The sequence below is a fragment of the Cupressus sempervirens genome, chromosome 9, assembly GCF_028749045.1.
Source record: "Cupressus sempervirens isolate cs-2001-9-10 chromosome 9, ASM2874904v1, whole genome shotgun sequence".
NCBI classification, from domain to species: Eukaryota; Viridiplantae; Streptophyta; class Pinopsida; order Cupressales; family Cupressaceae; genus Cupressus; species Cupressus sempervirens.
This window is the reverse complement of record NC_143126.1, coordinates 633,606,156-633,628,734: the sequence shown is the minus strand read 5'-3', so window position 1 is coordinate 633,628,734 and position 22,579 is coordinate 633,606,156.

Below are 22,579 nucleotides of genomic sequence, written 5' to 3'. Positions count from 1 at the left end.
ATCAATCTAAAACCCTTGCTTGAGAATCCTATGTTCATAATTGGATTATTTAGAATATACAGAATTTAGAATAAGGTTTGGAAAAAAAGAATTAGAAAATAAATTTACAAAATTAATGATTTGTATTTGTTTTCCAATTAGATCTATATTAAAATAAATAATAAACAAATAAAATAAAATATTAATACCATAATAATAATATATTATTGTGAAGCAAGAGCCTACAACACAACAATAACTTGTGAGCCTCTCATGTGGGAGGTCTTGGATTCGAATTTTCTTAAAACATAAAATAATAATTAATTAATCTAGGGTTCGGTCGTTTACCGATCCAAAATAAAAATTAAAAAAATATATATATTAATGTGGTAATAATATTCTTTAAAAAAAAAAGCGAAATTGGTTTTAATGGCGTATTGAAAGGATTTTTTTTAAATATATAATTTTGGGTGGGTGGGGGCCACCATCCCCCCACCCCCTTACTCCTTCCTTTCTCCCCGATCGTGGTAGCTCGGGCTGCATACAACAGTCGTGAACGCTGCAAGCAGCGGAGCATCACTGAGCACTACTTTGTAGCACTCACACTGCTGCGTGAAGTCGAGGGGCTATAAACCTTTGGTTATAGCTTTTCTTTTTATAAATATATTAATTAATATGATTAATATCAAGTATATTATTAATTATTAATAACTTATATTATATTATTAAATTAATAATTATTGTTATTAATAAATAATATTAATATTATTTTATTAATGATTTATTAATTATTAGTATTATTATTTAATATTAATAATATTTATTAAAACATACTTAATTTACTTTATTAGAATATTTGGAAATTGATTTTAGTTTTTAATTCAAACAAGGTATAATTGATTTATTCATTTTAAATCTAATATTGATTTACTTAAATGATCTTTTATCTTAGAGGGAACTTGTAAACAACTGTAAATGGACTTTTAGGGGTATATTTTTAAATGAAGTATGTAAACTTGAAAACCAATTGTGAAACCTTCCCACATGTTTTTAAATAAAAAACTTATGTTTTAAACCAAATAAAATATGAAACTACACTTGTTGTGTTGTACATTTTACATTGTGTTGGGTTGGGGGTTGACTTAGTGTGTTGACCAGTTTTGGATGTTTACCAAAGGCTTGGGGGTTTTATTATGTGATGATGTTATGGTTATATTTTGGTCATGATCTTTATACTCGACTGTTGTGATGTAGTCACATATTTTCTATGATGAATTCAATCATATGTTGGTAGTGCTTTCCAGTTTCTTGTGTAGAACTAAGGTGAATGGTGTGATTTTTCTGGTGTAACCTTCTGATTTTTCGATCGATTATCTTTTGATGCTTTCCAATTGCTTGCATAGGACTAAGATGATTATTGTGATTGGTCTTTAGGTTTTTTCCAGTTGCTTGTAAAGGACTGAGGTGAATACTGTGATTTATCTTTAGGTGCTTTCCAATTGCTTGTAAAGGATTGAGGTGAATACTATGTTTAATCTATAGGTGCTTTCTAGTTGCTTGCAAAAGACTGAGGTGAAAATTGTGATTTTATTAGTTGTAATTTTCATGAACTTAAGGTAGGTAATCTATGTGTACATTGGGCAATGGTTTGCAATGGAGGTCGAAACCCTAAAGAGGTTGCTTGGGTAACCCATTGTAAGTTATTTTAATAAGTGATAACATTTCATTAAATGAGAGTAAAATAAATTAATAAGATTCAGTATTTTTCCTTGCCCATGCCTGGAGTGCTAGTACAGGCTAGGATGGGAGTAGAGAGGATGCTTGGTTGCGGCCTTGCCTTGTTAGTATGCCTTTTCGGAATGAAAGGATACTAATGTCGCATGGAGACACTATGGGTCGGAGTCCAGAGAGGCTGCCAAGGTAACTGTTAACCAAAAATGCCCTCCTGCTAGAAAATTGATTTCAAATGTTGAGCCATCTAACGGTCATATATTTTAAATGTTCAAATGATCAAATGTTTCACAAGGATCTATTATAAACTTTGGTCATGTCTTTATCCTAAGTCTCACTACTTTATTTCATGTATGCCTTAGAACATTTCAAAGTTGTGACTATGTGATTCGCACAGTCACAGTAGGTTAAGTACTAACTCGGATCAAGATGGCAAAGGCATATTGCTTTGTGTTTGCATTGTTGTAAAGTTAGCTAGTTCAAACTGAGTCAAGGTCCTGATGGGGTGATTGCATTATTTTCACCTGGTTGTAGGATGAGTTTGGCATACTGTGGTTTAAGTCATGACAGTGCGGTAAGGGAAAAATATTCAGTGTTTCAAGGATGCATTTCACACCATTAGATCTTTTAGCTCTATGGCTAGCACACTATCACAACATGTAAGAAGGAAGTTACAATTAGAGTTGTGATCAAGCGATTTCTTTGTTTCGCTTGGTCACAAGGTTAGAAAGTGAACTTCAGGTCAAAGTGGTGATGGTGCGAATGCGGTTAGGATCTCGGTCTTCGCAAGGTCATGACTGTTAATGAAACATGTCAAGGGAAGGCTACGAAGCAGTGATAACCAATTGGTCGTGGTTTTGCAAGCAAGAACTATTATTGAAGAAAGGTGGTGGTGAAGTTACGATCATAGGTGGTCAAAGCATGAAGACTTCGTAGAGTGGCAGAATGGTAGAAGATGTTTGGCACACATGGAAAGGCTTGTTGGTTGACTCCAGTTGACCAAATAACACAACTGATTTGGCTCACTTATGATAGTGGAAGCAACTACTTGATGATGGATCTGATCTTTTCAATCTCGTGCAACCACTTTCATCATATCCCAAATCTGATAAATGCAGAGGAACACTCCATCAATGCCTGTTGATCCATCTATTCAGTCAGAAGTTAATGACTGTTGTTCCTGACCTCTCAGAGCTTTGTTTGGTTGACAAGTGAGTTTCCAGCATCCAGTTTTATATGAGGATTAGATATTTTCTAGATTTTCAATACTGGTTGGATGTAGTGGTTATGAAGTGGTTTTGTCAGAAATATCTAGTTATGCTTCAGCTATAAATGCACATTTTTTGTAACTTTTCGAGATATATAGATTCTTCTCTGTTTTCCTTGGCATGGTTTGCATGCACATTATAAATTCCTTTTGCCTCTAAGCTATTGTAACTCTTTGTTGTATCTCTTTCAACCATGAACACACTGTGCAAGACTCATTTGCTTTTGGTTAATGTTCTTGTCTATATTTTGCAATTTGCATGATTGTATCTATTTTGGAATCTAAATGATATTGAGTAAAGTTCCTTCCTATAACATTCCTTTGTTGTCTGATCTGTATGTGGTTGTTAGAGTAAACAAGGTTTGAATCTATATTCTTTGAGGTTATAATTGGTTAACTGTGCATATGTGGGCAGAGGCAGGATTGAACACCCTATTTTGGTGGATCACCTCCTTAGACTAGATTAGGTAGTTGCTTTCATGTATTCCTTCTCCCTTTTCTCTTCAAGTGTAGTTTAAGTGCATCCTAATAGCAAAGGAAGTCGGCCTTCTCTGGAGACTCAACCTCGTAGTTCAAGTCCTACAGTTTGGAGGTTGTTTCCCTATTCACAAGGTTGTCCTTAGGTTAAAAAAATTGGACAAGGGTGTAAGCTTTTGTGACAACAATTTTTGGCATGCCCGGTGGGTCAATACTTAGAAGATTTCAAGTTCACTGGTGTCAAGGAAGAAAAGTTTCAATATGTGCTAAGAAGATAGTATTGTTCTTAGTATTTTTAGGCTTTTAAGAAGCTCATATTTAAGCACTTGGCTACTCTACTCCATTCCACATCTGGCTTCTAGACCAAGTTGCTGTGATTTATGCCCAAAGTTGAAACAAGGGCATCTTCTAAAGGTAAGCTCCAATACTAGGAGCTTTGATTTTTTAATCCAAGAAGAAAGGCTAGGGTATCTCTATCACTAGTTAGGAGTGCAACAGTAACACACACCCTTGTCAGATCCATCTCCACTCCTCTTGTTGTTAGATCTCGACCTAGAATACCATCTGCTCATATATAAATCACTTACTTACATGGCTAGATCTCATGCTTTCACCACCTTTAATGGTGGAAGTCCTCTCCTATTAGCCCAAAGGCATGACATGCCAGTATCAGCTCTTAAAAGTATACCTGAGTTTATTGGTGAAACCTCCATCTCCCCTTTAGAACATATCCAAGAGGTTGAAAATGTTTGTAATGTACACAGAATATCTAAGGATGATGTTGGTGTTAGGCTACTAGCTTCATCTTTGAAGGGGAAAGTTCTACAATGGTATAGAGGTTTGCCTCATAACTCTATTACTGATTGGGATGGGTTAGGAGCAGCCCTATGCAAGCATTTTGAGGACAAAAGTGATCACCTATCACTTTTAGAACAACTGACAACTATCAAGAGGGCACCCCATGAATGTATGCTTGATTTTAATTATAGATTTTAGAAGACATGGGATAGAATATCTACTGTAATAAAGCCTTCTCCTGGTATTACATTCATGTTATCTCAGAGCCTTCAGCAGTGATATTGCTCTCACTCTGCAATCTATGGGAGGGGACACTCTACCAAATGCTTATGAGGTTGCCATAAGAGCAGAAAATATCTTGATACAAGGAGGGAAGTTAGCTCCAAGGCCCCCAATTCCTTTCTTCCTGGACATTCCCAATCATCAGCCTACTGTATCCCCTATTCATACTTCCTTTGCAAGTTAGCCTCTTGCTATGATCCCAATACCCTCCACATCCTCTAATGGAGTTGATAGGATTGAGGCCATGATGCAGACACTAATGCAAAATGTGGATAAGAGTATGCAGGACCAAGAAAAGAAGATGGTGGACAACAGTGCAGTAGTGCAAAAAATAGGCAATGAGTTGGTGACTATGAAGAGGCAGGAAGCTCAAAATAATAGGCCTCTCCAACTCCAGAGTCAAGGTCTCATTCATGGTAGACCTCCAAACCAAATTCATGTCCTCTTCAATTAGAATAGACCTATCGACCACCCCCATACTACAAACACCAAACTAAATAGGGCTTTAGTCCCTCAGAACAATCTTGCCCAAGATCAAGATTTATGCCCTCCTTGTAACTACTCCTATGGATATTGCATGTGTCAGAAGGCAGAACCTTACTTGGCATTAATTGTATCAGAGTGAGCAGTTTCCCAAAAATACAATGCTAATCAACCTGTTGATGCTTTTCAGCAGGATGGTTGTTCTTTCATGAACCGTCTAGTGGAAGAGTGTTGTAATGTAAACCAGGATTCGTGTGCTTACAATACTAGGAGCAAGAGAAGATTTGTTGAAGATGTTACCCCTCCGCCTCCTAATCAGGCTTCAACATCAAGTGCAGTGTCTCATGTACAAACAATTTCCTAGCAACACATTGTTAATCAACCTGCTAATGCTCCTCGGCAGCAAAGACAAAATGATAAAAGAGGAGATGTGAATGACCCTTCAGTTGTTCCATCTCAACCTTCTACATCTAAGGTTTCTAGTAAGACATCTAATGCATCTTTTAGCGTGATAGATCAAATGAAGAAAACCAATGTGAACATTTCCATGTGGGATGTTGTGGCCATCATACCATCACAGAAGATGTTGCTGCAACAGGAGTTGGAAAGCATTGAACTCAGAGATCAACCATCTAGCATGGAGAATGTCGTAAGTTTGGTACAACCATCAAAAGATGTAGAAACGAGTAAAAAGGTTAGACCTCCTCCATTTTATGTTTCTCTAATTATAAGAGATAAGCTAGTCTACAACTGCATGATTGATTTAGGGGCTAGTAGTTCATTAATGCTCAAATGTGTTGTTGATATTTTAGAAATGAATTATGAACCCATTGTTAAGGATATATTGCAATTAGATGGTAGTACTATCAAAATTGTAGGAATCCTTTGGAATATTGAAATGGCCTTACATGCATGCCTTGGTTGTACTGTAGTTCAAGATATATCAATTGTTGAGGTTAAACCACACTTTGTCATTTGTCTTTCAAGAGATTTCACTGCCCAAATAGGTGGTTACATATCCTCTGATTGGTTAGTCATACATGTTTTTTATAACAAGGTACATAACCAAAGCTTTAATCAGAGTAGAACCATTAGCCCTCCATCATATTGAGCCCTATACTCCTAATCTCATCAATATGAACTACACCATCCTAGAGATAGATGAGAATGACACAGCAGATGAGCCTACCACTTCTCTAGTAGAGATACCCGATTTCCTCTTAGATGAGTGGGATAATGCATATTAGTTTGATCTTATATCAAAAACTTTGGAGACAGGCCTTAGCATTTACTACATATTTGAAAAGGATACTCTCATTCCCAACCTGATGAAGAATGAAGAAGACACAAGTGGGACATGGAGCATGTACTTTGATGGATCTAGGAATAAAAATGGATCAGGGGTTGGTGAGATGTTGATTTCTCCTGCACTAGAAAGGTAGTACTTCACATTTAGGCTTCAATTCAGTTGTACCAATAATGTGGCTGAGTATGAAGCATTAATTTAGGGGCTCGCTTTTGCTCAAAAAAGAGGAATTCAAATCTTAAGTGTATATGGAGATAGTGAGTTAGTGGTTAATCAAGTGAGGAACCAAAATATCACCAAAAATTGTTTGCTTGAGTCTCATAGAGTATGGGATTTGGTTGAAAGTTTCAATGCACTTAACATTTAGAGCATACTTAGAAGAGGAAATAGACATGTTGACAGACCTGCAGTAATGGGAGAATCTTATGATGTGCCAAGGAGCCTCCAAGATGAGAAGAGGCAGAAGATTAAAGTGGTGGTTAGACCCATTGTCCCTGATAATAATATTAATTGACAAGTCTTTAAATCTGATGCACAAATTGTGAGTTTCTTGCAGAATGAAGCAGAGTTCTCAAATAGAAATCAGTTAAGATTGCATGACCAGTATGGTGATCAAATCATCAACCTCAACTCTAATAAATTGCCTAAGGGTCGCATTACCTTAGAGAGTGTCTTCAATCCTGATGACCAAGCAAGGGATAGAGGCATGAACTTTGCTGGAAACAAAGATGATCATATGCCAGTTGCAGTTGTTGATGGAAGGATGCTAAATATGGGGAAGGTATGTTCTAAAACTGAACAAGAAAGTTTTTTTCATCTATGTCAATAATTTAATGATGTATTTTCTTGGACATATGATGATTTAAAGGGTTTTGACCCATGTCTATTTCAACATACCATAGATTTAGTTGATAATGTCAAACTTGTTATGCAAAGGCAGAGGCCAGTGAATCCCAAGATTGAGCCATTAATGAGAAAAGAGCTATCTAAATTGATTGAGGTCAATATCATTTTTCCTATTAAGCATTCTTCTTGGGTGGCAAACCTTGTCCCTATTAGGAAGAAGAGTGGAGAAATCAGACTATGTGTAGATTTTAGGGATCTTAACCAAGCCTCCCTTGAAGATCGCCATCCTCTCCCTTCCATGGAACATATATTGTCTAAGGTTAGTAGTTCAAAGAGATTCTCTTTCTTGGATGGATTCTTGGGTTATAACCAAGCGTTAGTCAAAGAGGCTGACAAATATAAGACTGCTTTCACCACCAAATGGGGTACCTATGCCTATAGTAAAATGCCTTTTGGACTAACAAATGCAGGTGTCACATTTCAAAAGGTGGTGGAGATGGCCTTCAATAACATGATTGAAAGGTTTGTGTTGGTCTACCTTGATGATATCACAATGTATTTAAAGAATGTAGCGGATCATTTTGGTCATCTCAGACAAGTATTTATAAGATGTAGAGAGTATGGAGTATCTTTGAATCCGAGAAAAGTGTGTCTTCGCTACTAATCAAGGTAAATTATTAAGACATATTTTATCTAAGGATGGTTAGACCATTGATCCAAAAAGAACAAAGGCAATACTTGCTCTTTCCCTTCCTAGTCACAAGAAAGGTTTGCAAAGTTTTCTAGGTAGAAAAAATTTTGTGAGGAGATTTATTCCTAATTTAGCTACCATGGTGAAACCTCTTACAGCTATGCTTAAAAAGAATATGTTCTTTTCATGGACCAAGGAAGGGAAAACAAGTTTTGAATAGATAAAAGCAGCCATAGCCTCAACCACTACTCTCATCAATCTAAATTTTGATAAGGATTTCATTATTTACACCTTAGGAGGTGAGTCAAGTATTTCTGCTATTTTGACTCAATTGAATGATAAGAATGAAGAACAACCTATTACTTTCTTTAGTGAAGGACTCAAGGAGTATGAAGAAAAATATAGCTATTTGGAGAAGCAAGCCATTGTAGTCATAAGATCTTTGAAGAAATTCAAACATCTTTTATCCTGCAATAAGATCCACTTCTTGATCCGTTGGAGTATGATGTGGACATCCAGATCACCAGGTTGGTAAGAGGGAAAGGACTGTGCAAGCAAATGATCTCATCTCAAGAAACAATAGATGAAGAAGTTGTCTTGGTGTTGATAGAACAACAACAAGGAAGAAATGATAATCCAAGGAGTTGGATAGATGACATGAAGACCTTCTTAGCAGGAAATGGATATCCTCAAGGGTTGGATAAGGCTAAAAGGAGATAGTTCAAATTGTAGTCAATCCCCTATGCTATAGTTAATGGTATCTTGTTTAGGAGAGACTTCAATGGAGCTTTGCTAAGATGTATTGATGCAAATCAAGTAGAGAGAATGATTAAGGAGCTTCATGATAGTCCTAATGGTGGCCACTTTTCAGCAAGGACAATTGTAATGAAGATAATGAGGGTCGGTTACTATTGGTTGTCCTTGTTCCATGATTGCCATAGGTATGTCAGAAAATGTGAAAAATGTGCTTTCTTTTTAGGTAAGCAAAGACTTGTAGCTCTTCCACTTCATCCTATTCAAGTGGATCAACCTTCTGCCCAGTGGGGATTAGATTTTATTGGTCCTATTAATCCTCCTTCCAGCTCTAGTCACAAATGGATTCTATCTGCTACAAATTATTTTACCAAATGGACATAGGCAATTGTATTGAAGGATGCCACATAATCTTTAGTTCTTGATTTTCTTGATGAAATTGTAACTAGGTTTGGTGCCTCTACGACCATTATTTCAAATAATGCAAAATCTTTTATAGGAGCATAGATTTGTGCATGGGAAATTGATCATGGCATTTACCTGAGCACTTCTTCCAATTACTACCCTCAAGGTAATGGTTTGGCTGAGTCCTCTAATAAAAATTTGATCAAAATCATCAAGAGGACTATTGAAGATAATTAAAGGTGTTGGCATCAAAAATTGAGAATTGCCCTTTGGACTGACAGAATAATGTTCACCTAAAAGGGCCATAGGAAATTCTCCTTTCATGTTAGTATATGGTAGAGAAGCAAGGCTTCCTATCTCATTAGAATTTTGTGCTCTTGAGCTAGCTCATCAGTTAGGATTAATTGAAAATTATGCTATGTCTAAGAATGGAAGAACTAATGGAGTTGGAAGAGAAGAGACATCAAGCAATACAAACCTTGGAAGCCCATGAGCAACAAGTGAAGAACTTTAATAAGAAGGCTAGGTTCAGAATTTTTAGAGAGGGTGATCTTGTGCCAAAGTGGGATGCAGACAAAGCGAAGACATTCAAAATTTGATGCCTTGTGGAGTGGTCCCTATGTAATTATTAGTTGCATGCAAGCCAATGCTTTCCAGTTAAGTGGGCCTAATGGTGAAATCTTTCCTATTGTAGTAAATGGAATATATCTTAAACCTTGTTTCTAAGAAAGGATGAAGGTTCATATACATAGTTAGAATAGTTTGCTTTCTATTTGTTCTTGTTTTTTCAAGAAGTGTTGAGCACATGTTTTGTTGTAGAGAGTTTTTATTTCCAGTTTTGCAAAGTTGCTGAGGTAGAAGAAGGTCATGTTTTAGGGCTCAAAATGTGGCAGAAGTGACGAAATGAATATATTCTCAGATTTAGAGACTCTATAGCCTAATGGATCTTTAGTGGTCACTAGTCTTATGCCAAGTAGGCTTGCAACCCCTTTGAGTCGCCATAAATGTTAAACAAAAATATCCTCCCGCCAAAAAATTGATTTCAAATGTTGAGCCATCAAATGGTCATACTTTTAAAATGTTCAAATGATCAAATGTTTCACAAGGATCTATTCTAAACTTTGGTCATGTCTTTATCCTAAGTCTCGCGACTTTATTTCATGTATGCCTTAGAACATCTCAAAGTTGCAATCGTGCGATTCACATAGTCGCAGTAGGTTAAATATTAACTCGGGTCAAGATGGCAAAGGCGTGATTGCTTTGTGTTTGTATCATCGCAAAGTTAGCTAGTTCAAATTGAGTCAGGGTCCCGATGGGGCAATTGCATTGTTTTCACCTAGTCGTAAGATGAGTTTGGCATATTGTGGTTTAAGTAGTGATAGTGCGGTAAGGGAAAAATCTTTAGTGTTTCAAGGATGCATTTCACACCATTAGATCTTTTACATCTATGGGCAACACATTATCACATTATGTAAGAAGGAAGTTACGATTAGAGTTGTGATCAAGCAATTTCTTTGTTTCGCTTGGTCGCAAGGTTAGAAAGTGAACTTCGGGTCAAAGTGGTGACGGTGCAAATGCGGTTAGGATCTCGATCTTCGCAAGGTCATGACAGTTAATGAAAGATGTCAAGGGTAGGCTGCAAAGCAACAATGACCAATTGGTCATTGTTTTGCAAGCAAGAACTACTGTTGAAGAAAGGTGGTGGCGAAGTTGTGATCATGAGTGATCAAAGCATGAAGACTTCGCAGAGTGGCAGAATGGTATAAGATGTTTGGTCCACGTGGCAAGGATTGTTGGTTGACTCTAGTTGACCAAATAACACAATTGATTTGGTACACTTATGAAAACGGAAGCAACTCCTTGATGATGTATCCAATCTTTTTGATCTCCTACAAGCACTTTCATCATTCCCTAGGTCTGATAAATGCAGAGGAACTCTCCATTGTTGCCTGCTGATCCATCTATTCAGTCAAAGTTAATGATCTTCATTCCTGACCTCTCAGAGCATTGTTTGGTGGACAAGTGAGTTGCTAGCATCCAATTTTATACCGAGATTAGATATTTTCTAGATTTACAATAATGGTTGGATGCAGTAGTTTTATCAAAAATATCTAGTTATGCTTAAGCTATCAAAGCACATTTTTTGTAACTTCTCGAGATATATAGATTCTTCTCTATTTTCCTTGCATGTTTTGCATGCACATTATAAATTCCCTTTGCCTTTGAGCCATTGTAACTCTCTATTGTATCTCTTTTAGCCATTAACACATTGTGCAAGACTCATTTGCCTCTAGTTAATGTTCTTGTCTATATTATGCAATTTGCATGATTGTATCTATTTTGGCATCTGAATGATATTGAGTGAAGTTCCTTCTTATAGCATTCCTTTGTTGTCTGATCTGTATGTGGTTGTTAGAGTAAACAAGGTTTGAATTTGTATTCTTTGAGGTTATAACTGGGTAACTATGCATATATGGGCAGAGGTAGGATTGAACACCTTATTTTGGTGCATCACCTCCTTAGACTAGATTAGGCGATTGCTTTCATGTATTCCTTTCCCTTTTCTCTTCAAGTGTAGTTTAAGTGCATCCTAATAGCAGAAGCCAACATTCTCTAAAGACTCAACCTCATAGTTCAAATCCTATTGGAGGTTGTTTCCATGTTTCACAAGGTTGTCCTTAGGTTAAAACTTTGGACAAGGGTGCAAGCTTTTGTGACAATAGTAACCTTAGAGTTGGCTCATGTGATGACACTTGCCCACTTGCATAGTAGATTTCCTACATGTCTTTGTTGCCTCTGGGATTAGATAATACTTGTGTCTTGGTACCCCTTGAGATCGATTGCTATCAAGATTTCCTTGACCTAGTTGTTGGTTATGACTTGTGTATTGTTATTCGTTTGGGACTTGAGACTGTCTCCTTAGCACAGTAGGAGTGAGCCATTTAGGTTCCATGAGGGTGGGTGGTAGTACTTTTTCTTATACTATTGAGATCTGACAGCTAGATGTTCTTGTGCAGTTGTTCCTTTCTTTCTGATCTTGTGTTTTTGTTGGATGGTTATATTATGTTATATTGTACTTGATTTATTTGAGATTTTATGAGATGATGTATTTTATTGATGGTGTATATTCTTTGAGCTTTTCATGCCCTGTAACTTGTATAGTGGATGATTTTTCTTTTTGATTTTGCTAAGTGGCATCTTATGTAATTATATATTGTTGAATTTGAATTGTATTTGTAATAATTCCTTGATGTGGATTTTTTGTGTATCGGATTTAGTATTAATAAAACTTATTTATATATGTGATTCAATGTCATGGGACCCTTAAGAGATGTTATCTGTTTATGATGGTTGTATGTATGTGAGTTATTGCTTCTACTATATTATCTCTTGTTGTTATTATATTTCAAAAAAAAATGTTTGGCAAACTTAGTGAAACTTTAGGTTAATTTCTTTTGGGTTACCTAGTAGGGCATTACACCAAGGTTTCCAGTTTTCGAACATGCAAAGGCCTCTCCTTAAAATAAACTTTTATTATTTTAATTTATTTAATTCCCTTATGCATGCTTTTTCTCTTTAATTAGAATAAACTTTATTTAAATTATTCTCACTTTATTTTTAATAAGAAATACACTTATAATAATAAAATTTCATATAAAAATGGCGAAATCCTACAGAGCAACAAAAAAAGCAGGGCAGTCTTACTACCAAAATTTTTGAAGTAGAAAACCCAGATTTCCTCTTTCAAATGTCAATCATCCATGATTTCCTTCAAATGATCACAACAGAACATGGTTTTCTTTGGCTCCTCAAGACTCGCATAAGTACACAGTCACAATGGCAAATAGTTTCTTTGCATTAGAGAAATTCGAAGGAAATCATCAACGACACCAAAAGCATCAGGGGGAAAGTTTGATACAAAAGCTAGATAAAGGGTAGAGATCTGTGACTGAAATTCCCACTAGTTTATCAAGTCTAACAGGTAACCCTAAACCACATGCGATCTTCACCATTGAGAACCTAGATAATCAATTTAGGGTTTTTAATTTAACCAAATATGCCCATCCTCAATTCTACGAAACAATTTGAAATTTAGTAGATTTAGCATTTCATCCATCATTTGACTCATCTCATCTTGATAAGTCTAGGAATTTTTCTTCATCTGATACCCTAGCTCTAAATTCTTACATCCTTCCTCATCGTTGCCCAACAAAGTCACATGTCTCTTCTCAACCAAACCCTAAATATCTATATGGTCCTCAGTTTTCGGCAAAACCCTTAGATATTGCTATTATTATCTCCAATAAGGAAGTTGAAGAGACTTGGATTGAATGCCAAAAGGGAGGAATTTTCGCGGTGTGGAATGGTCCTCAAAAAGATCTCCCCCTTCTCTCTAAGTGGTTAGAAGAGAATTGCAAGGATTAGGTAAGTATTTCTCACTTCCCAAATAGGATTCTATATTTACAATGCGTGGATGATTCTGTTAAGAAAGAATTTATGTCAGTATCTAAGTGCTTCTTTAAAGGTCATGTCGTTAAATTCATAGAATGGTCTCGTGATTTTAAAGTAGAAGAGCTAGACTTTATGATCCCAACTTGGTTTAATATCCAGTCTTTACCTCCAGAGCTTATACAAATAGAAATTCTTAGATCTATAGGATCAGCTCTGGGAGAACTTATTGGTATCAATTCCTCCTTTCAGTATTGTAACAATGTTAAAATGCTCATCAAAACCAAGTTTAATCAATCAACTTAGATGCAGAGGGAAGTAAGAACTAACAAAGCTATTTATGAGCTAAAAATGCAAAACTATAAAGGTAAAATAGCAGAGATTATAAGATTAGATAGCACTAACAAAATCAGATTCAAGACTCTACCACTCACTTCAGATTTCAATGGTAAATTTCCTTGGTTAAGAATCATGAAGAAAAGAAGCCAGCAAAATCATATAGATCAAAACATATCTACAACTTCCCATGAGGATTTTGAGTTCCAGATAGAGCCTTTTTGTATAGAAGGGGCAACTAGTAGATGGATAGAGGATTCTCTATCAAACAAAGTTAATCTTAAATCAGTCATTGTGGCTGATCATAAAGAGAAACACAAAATTTCAAAGAATCTCTATTCTAGCAAGAAACGAAAATCAAGAGGTAAGAATAAGTCATCAAAAAGTAGCAAGGGACGAAGTAAGATAGCAAAAAGGGGTAGAGTCAAGGAAAACAATGAAGACAAATAATCACAGCACCTACATGAACTGTTGATACACAAAGGAAAAGAAAAAGAAAATTCTAATACCACCACAATAATCTTTAAAGAGGCAGAGTTCCAACCTGATGATAAGGACTCAGAGATTAAGTTAAGTCTTAAAAGTGAAGTGTCTGATTATGGAGTAAATCCTGAATGACAGCAAGCAAAGACTACATGGGACATTAAAAAAGGTAATATAGAGGATGTAGAGAACTCGTTGCTATTTGATTCAGTTGAGAATAATGAAGAGGAACATAAAATACAGAAGGAAAAGAACCAAATGGAGCACTGTCATGTTAGATTATGGTGACTGATCAGGAAAGTACTATACATACTTCATAAATAGTGGGGTTCGGGGCATTGCCGCGAATTTTTTTTTTGGGTCGTGGCCGACATTGTAGCCGACATATGGCTGACATGTTGTAACCCTAAAATGAATAAAATACTTGCATAAAAGGGTTTAGGGTTAGGTATTTTCATTATGTTGTGATGCGAAATTGCTTCTTGCGGCGGTATTGAGCTATAAGGGATTACGGATTGTAATCAGTTGTAATCACTGAATTGTAATAAGATCGAACTTGCTATTTGGTGGATGTAGCCTAGGGATTGGGTGAACCATGTTAAATCTTGGTGCCTTGTGTTCATTTCTGTGTGATTTATTATTTTCTGTTATTGATTATATTTGCATATAGTTTTTTATTTCTGTTTGTGGTTTATCCTAACAAGTGGTATCAGAGCGAGGTTGTCTCTCAGTTATCCTTTGCAGGAAAGTCTCACAATTGAGTGGGAGTCTCACGGTTCAGTGGGAGCAATGATAGAAGAGGGTAAGCTGAGGGTTGACAAGTTTAATGGGTAGAACTTCCAGTTATGGAAGATGCAAATGGAAGACTATCTGTATCAGAAGGATTTATGGAAGTCGTTGGAAGGCAAAGCCAAGAATCAGGGAACTATGTTAGAGGCTGAATGGGATCTTTTGGACAGAAAGGCACTCGAAAGCATTCGGTTATGCCTGGCACCATCGGTGGCATTTAATATTACAAAAGCAAAGACGACAGAAGATTTGATGAAAACCCTAGCGACACTGTATGAAAAGCCCTCAGCTTCAAACAAGGTATTTCTCATGAAGCGTTTATTTAATATGAAAATGGCAGAAGGTGGATCTATTGCAGATCATTTAAATGAGTTTAATACTATTACTAGTCAATTATCTTCTGTGGGTATCAATTTTGATGAAAAAATTAGGGCTCTCTTAATTTTGTGTTCTTTGCCTGAAGGCTGGCATGGCTTGGTAATGGTTATGAGTAATTTTGTTCCTGGATCTAGTACCCTAAAATATGATGATGTGATTGGTGTTATTTTAAGTAAGGAAACTCGTAGAAAATCCTCAGGTGGATCTACATCAGGAAGTGTTTTGAATGCACAAAGCAGGGGCAGAACAACTGAGAGAGGAAATAAGTCTGGAAATTGTGGGAAATCAAGAAGAAAGTCAAAGGGGAAGAGGTCTCAATCGAGAGGACCGAATGACTGTTGGTATTATGGAAAACCAGGTCATAAAAAGAAAGATTGCTGGAATCGAAAGAAAAATGAAGGAGATAAATTAGATGGAGACAAGGAGGCAAATATGGTAAGTAACAAATTAGAAGAGGATGCTTTGCTTCTGTCTTTAGAAAGTGTTGATTATTCAAGGGTTTTAGATTCTAGTGCTTCATTTCATGCTACACCTCATAGAGGTTATTTCATTGATTATGTCCAAGGGGATTTTGGGCTTGTTTATTTGGGGGGGTAATGAACCCTGTCAAATTGTTGGAAAGGGAAAAATTAAGATTAAGTTGCAAAATGGGAATCATTGGCTACTACATGAGGTAAGACATGTTCCAAAACTAAGCAAGAATTTAATTTCAATAGGGCAACTCGATGATGAGGGTTGTGTAGTTACTTTTAATGATAAAAATTGGAAGGTTTCAAAAGGTTCCCTTGTAGTAGCAAAAGGTGTGAAAGTAGGCACCTTATATGTACAGGTCATATTGTTCCTTCTACTTTGATTGTTTCAGAAAAAAATGAATGTTTAGGAACAATTGCTGCAATTGAGCAGGGAGAACAAATAGTTGCTGTAGATTTTGATACAGCGCTGTGGCACAATAGACTTGGGCACATGAGTGAGAAAGGTATGAAAGTACTTCATTCAAAGAAAGTTTTACCAGGTCTGAAATGTGTGAATATGGATTTCTATGAAAGTTGTGTGTATGGAAAACAAAAGAGAGTGAGTATTGTAAAGACTGGGAAGGAAAACAAAAAGGAGAAATTAAAGCTTGTACATACAGATGTATGGGGACCCGCTTAGGTATCTTCCCTTGGTGGCTCTCATTATTATATTACATTTATTGATAACACAACTAGAAAAGTATGGATTTATTTCCTTAGACAAAAATGTGATGTATTTCAAACTTTTAAGAAATGGAAATGCTTAGTTGAAAATGAGACTGGTAAGAAATTAAAATGTCTTAGATCTGATAGTGGTGGTGAGTATTGCAGTCATGAATTTGAAGATTATTGCTCCACTAATGGTATTCGTAGATAGAAAATTGTTCCAAGGACTCCACAGGAAAATGGAGTGGCTGAATGCATGAATAGGACTATAATGGAGCATGCAAGGAGCATGAGGTTGCATGCTCGGTTACCCTTACACATGTGGGCGGAGGCTATCAATACTGTAGTATATTTGATTAATAGAGGTCCCTCTACTCCTTTGGGCTGTGGTATTCCAAAGGAAGCATGGACTGGTAAGAAGGTGAGTTATTCTTTTCTCAAGACCTTCGGTTGTGAAGCTTTTGCTCATATAGACTTTGAAAATAGAACCAAGCTAGAAGCTAAATCAAAGAAATGTGTCTTTGTTGGTATGGCATTAATAAATTTGGTTATAGGCTTTGGGATTTTGAAAATCATAAAATTATAAGAAGCCAGGATGTCATATTCAATGAAAAAGTGTTGTACAAAGATCTGTTGCAGCAACATTAGAAGAAAGAAGATGATTATGTAGTGCTAGATGATACTCCAAAAGCTGATGTTCTAACCATTCTTCATGATGTGCAACAACCGCAACAACAAATACCACACACACCAGTGAATGTTAGACAGTCAACGAGGCAAATTAGACCTCCACAAAGGTTTTCTCCTTCTTTGTATTCTATTTTACTTACTGATGTTGGTGAAGTTGAAAGTTATGATGAAGCTATGTAGGTGGATACTAAGATTCAGTGGGAGTCTGCAATGAAAGATGAAATGGACTCTTTGCTGAAAAATAAGACATGGGATTTGTGCAGGTTGCTTGCAGGTAAAGGCTTTACAGAATAAGCGGGTTTATAGGTTGAAAGAAGAGGAAGGAGGTAAGAAAAGATTTAAGGCTAGGTTAGTTGTAAAAGGATTTGCACAGAAAAAGGGAATTGATTTTGATGAGATATTTTCTTCTGTTGTTAAAATGACTTCTATTCGTACTGTTTTAAGTCTTGTGGCTACGAAAGATTTGCATTTAGAGCAGCTGGATGTTAAAACAACCTTTCTTCATGGTGATTTAGATGAAGAAATATATATGGCTTAGCCACAGGGTTTTGAGGTCAAAGGTAAGGAGAACTTAGTGTGCAAATTGAAGAAAAGTTTATATGGCTTGAAGCAAGCACCTCGGCAACGGTATCTGAATTTTGATAGTTTTATGCATGAGCATGGATATAACAGGTGTCATTCAGATTACTATGTTTATTTTAAAAGGTTGGATGATGATAGCTACATTATTTTATGTTTATATGTTGATGATATGATTGTAGCTGGGTATAACATGGATCATATTAAGGGGCTAAAATGCCAGTTAGCACATGCATTTGCTATGAAGGATTTGGGGGCAGCAAAACAAATCCTTGGTATGAAGATTGGTAGAGATAGGAAGAACAGAACCTTGATGCTATCTCAGGCTGATTATGTTGAGAAGGTGTTGCAACATTTCTGTATGGAGAATGCTAAAGCTGTCAGCACACCTTTACTTGGTCATTTGAAATTGACTAAGGAGATGTGTCCCAAGACACATGAAGAGGAGGATAAGATGTCCAAGGTATCCTATGCTTCAACTGTAGGAAGCTTGATGTATGTTATGGTATGCACTAGGCCAGATATTGCACATGCAGTGGGAGTTGTTAGCAGGTATATGAGTCATCCAGGATTTGAGCATTAGAATGCTGTCAAGTGGATTCTCAGATATTTGAGAGGAACATCCAATAAGTGTTTACACTTTGGAGGCTCTACTACTAATTTACAAGGCTATGTTGACTCATATTTGGCTAGGGATATTGATACCAGGCGAAGTACTATAGGTTATGTCTTTACTATTGGTGGGGTAGCCATGAGCTGGGTTTCTAGGTTACAGAAGATTAATGCTCTATCCACTACAGAGGTAGAGTATGTTGCTGCTATAGAGGCAGCCAAGGAGATGATATGGCTTCAGTTCTTCTTGGAAGAATTGGGACATCCTCAGAAGGATAATTATTTGTTCACCGATAGTCAGAGTGCCATTCATCTTGCAAAGAATTTAGCTCTGCATTCTAAGACCAAACGCATACAGTTGCGATACTATTTCATTCGGTTAGTTTTGGAGGATGGACAATTAAAGCTGGAGAAGATACATACCAATGACAATCCAACAGATATGTTGACAAAGGTTGTAACATGCGAGAAGCTGAACTCCTCTTCAGCTTCGGTTGGTCTTTTAAACTGAACATGAATAAAAGAACAGCAGAGTCCAGGGTGGTTTGATCTAGTGGGAGCCCCATGTGGTGGTAGTATTGGTACAAGATCAGTCTCCAAGTGGGAGATTATTGTTTAGTGTGGAGCCTAATTAGTCCCCAAGTGGGTGATTGTTAGATTATGGTGACTGATCAAGAAAGTACTGTACATACTTCATAAATAGTGGGGTTCAAAAAAAATTTTGGGTCGTGGCTGACATCGTAGCCGACATATTATGGCCGTCATGTTGTAACCCTAAAATGAATAAAATACTTGTATGAAAGGGTTTAGGGTTATGTATTTTCATTATGTTGTGATGCGAAATTGGTTCTTGCGGTGGTATTGAGTTGTAAGGGATTACGGATTGTAATCAGTTGTAATCACTGGATTGTAATAAGATCAGACTTGTTGTTTGGTGGATGTAGCCCAGGGATTGGGAGAACCATTTTTAATCTTGGTGCCTTGTGTTCATTTCTATGTGATCTATTATTTTCTATTATTGATTATATTTGCATATAGTTTTTTATTTCTGTCTGTGGTTTATCCTAACATGTCAGCCATAGAAGCATGATGACAATATCGCAACTCTGGTTACTAATGGCCTATACAAGTTTTGACAAACTCCAGGTGCTACAATAAATTCACCATTTACCCTAATCAGCAACCAAAAGGATTTAGAAATGGATTCTAAGAATGCAGAAAATTTTCCATTAAAGGAATTTCATGATTTCTTAAACAAGGACAACATCTTGGACCCAACGGCGGAGAATATGAGCATTTCAAAATCAGAAGAAGATAGCCTCAATCAGTTAACTGATGAATTAGTTCAAGTCTTTGGTTTAAAGAATATTGATAATACCATCGATGCTTAGAAGCAGGACTTAATTCAAAGAATCCTCAAATTAGGAGGGAGCAATTAAACCTGTGAAGATCTAAGGAAAGACCTATTAAACATTGAGAATGAGGATAATTATTTGAACCAATCTCAAATGAAAGAGCAAGGAATAGTTGCGGAACAAAAGGACAAAGATATGAGCAATGACAGCAAGGCGGGTTCAAAGTCAAATCAAGGGAAGCATTTTGGTCTCATAAAATAGATATGGAGAGAACTCAAATACGAAGAAATTGAAAAGAGCACTTGTGATAAGATTGTGGCTGTATAGAAGGCAAAATCCAATTTAGACCAACTCGGGATTCACATGAATCAAGAAGGTCTTAAATCACCAATTTGTGGAAAATTGAAAGGCAAAAGAGGAAGAAGATTATTAAAGGAACTAAGGGGAGCAGATGGGCACAATAGAGAACAACAAAAGATAGATCATCTATTTAACAATCGGAAGGAGAAGTGCCTTCCTAAGGAGGGATGAAGATCACTACCTAGAATGCTAGGGGTCTTAATGCCCCAAGCAAAAAAAGGTTATTTAAATATAACCTCAAATCCTTTGAATCTGATATTGTGCTAATTCAAGAAACTAAATTAAACAAATTAGAAGGAACTAAATTAGATAATATGTTAGGTCTTTGGAATTCAGTTTTTCAAGAATCATTAGGGGCTTCATAGGGTTTAGGAATCTTATGAAATCCTAGGAAGGTCTCCATGGATATTCTAAACATCAATAATTACTGGACTAGTGGTAGTGTTCAGAGTTTAAAATCAGATCTTAAGTTTATTCTCATTAATGTTTATGGTCCAATTAGTAATCTCGGTAAAAAATCAATTTGGGAAGAGATTAGCATCTTTATGAATAATCTCAAAGGTAGTTTGTTTTTACTAGGGGGAGACTTTGCAAGAATTCTAGATATTAATGAAAAAGTAGGTGGAAATTTACAATTATCTCAAGCATCCCAAGACTTCAAAGAGTGGTGTGATTCTCATAACATGATTGATATTCCGATCAATAATGGGACTTTCACATGGAACAATAGGAGGAAGGACTTTGCTTACATTGCTGAAAAACTAGATAGGTTCCTGATTAAAGGTGATTTGCATGCTAACAATCCAAATTTTCAATCCTTTATGCTACCAATTGCTAGGTCCGATCATTTCCTGGTTAGATTTGAATTTTTAGAGCCACATAAACCTACGAGGAACCCATTCAAATGTGGGAAAGGAGGGTTTTTAGACCCCAGCTTCATCAATAATATTAAAGGTTGGTGAGCACAAGACAACTTTGAAGGCTCAAAGATGTTCATTTTTGTGGCCAAAATGAGGATGCTTAAAGAAAGAATTATCAAATGGAACAAGGAACACTTTAATAACATCTTTAAAGAAAAATCAGATGTAGAAAAACAATTAAAGGATTTAAACTCAGAAATTATTAAGAAAGGTATAAACAATGACATCTATTTATTAGAAAAAGAATTATTAGTAAGGCAAGAGGATATATTATCCAAAGAGGAAATTTTCTCGAGACAAAAATCAAGAGAAAGATGGTTAGATGAAGGGGATTTGAATACGAAATACTTCCATAATTCCACTTTATACAATAGATCAAAGAGTAGAATAACATCTATTAAAAATCACTTGGGCATCCTAATTGATAAACCAAGTGAAATTGCATATACTTTCATAGAATACTTTCAGAATATCTTAAACAATTATGAAGGATCAAACAAAACAACGCAAGATAACCTTCTCAAAGTCATCCCTAAAATCATTACGACTGAAGATAACAGGGTTCTAAATAAACCCATCACCTTGGAAAAAGTGAGGAGGGTAGTCTTCGACATGAATCCTGATAAATCCCCTGGCCCAAATGGCTTTCAGGCCTTCTTTTTTCAAAAATGTTGGGATATTATAGGTGTAGATCTATGGAAAGCAATTGAAGCTTCAAGAAATGGTGGTGCTCTTCTATCAAAAATCAACCACTCCTTTCTTACCTTAATTCCCAAGAAGTCAGAACCTGAGACTCCGGTAGATTTTAGACCAATCGTTCTTTGTAACATTGCTTACAATTTTTTTTCCAAGTTCTTAGCTAATAGACTTAAGGGTATTCTCCCAAAAATAGTATCAGAGGAACAAATAGGATTTGTACCAAGCAGATCCATTCTTGATGGCATCATTACCATTCAAGAGACAATACATTCAGCGTGTATGAACAAACATGCATGCATGTTTATGAAATTGGACATTCAAAAAGCATACAACATGGTTGATTGGAGGTTTCTATGTAAGGTTCTAGAAGCCTTTGGATTCTCTAATCAATGGGTAAATCTCATTTAAAAATTCATATCCACCCCAAAAATTTATATTCTTATTAATGGAATGCCAAAAGGTTTCTTTGACATATCAAGGGGTATCAGACAAGGAGACCCATTATCTCCATCTCTTTACATCATCATGGCAAAGGCATTTGGGAGAGCAATGACTAAAGTGCATAGAAATGGAAAGATTTTAAGCATTATGGTTACTAAAAATATGCCCAAAATTACTCACCAACAATATGCAGATGATACAATACTGGCAAAAGCACTGTTGAAGAGGCTCTTGGACTAAAAACTATTATTAAAGATTATATGGAAACCTCAGGATAGAAAGTGAATGAACT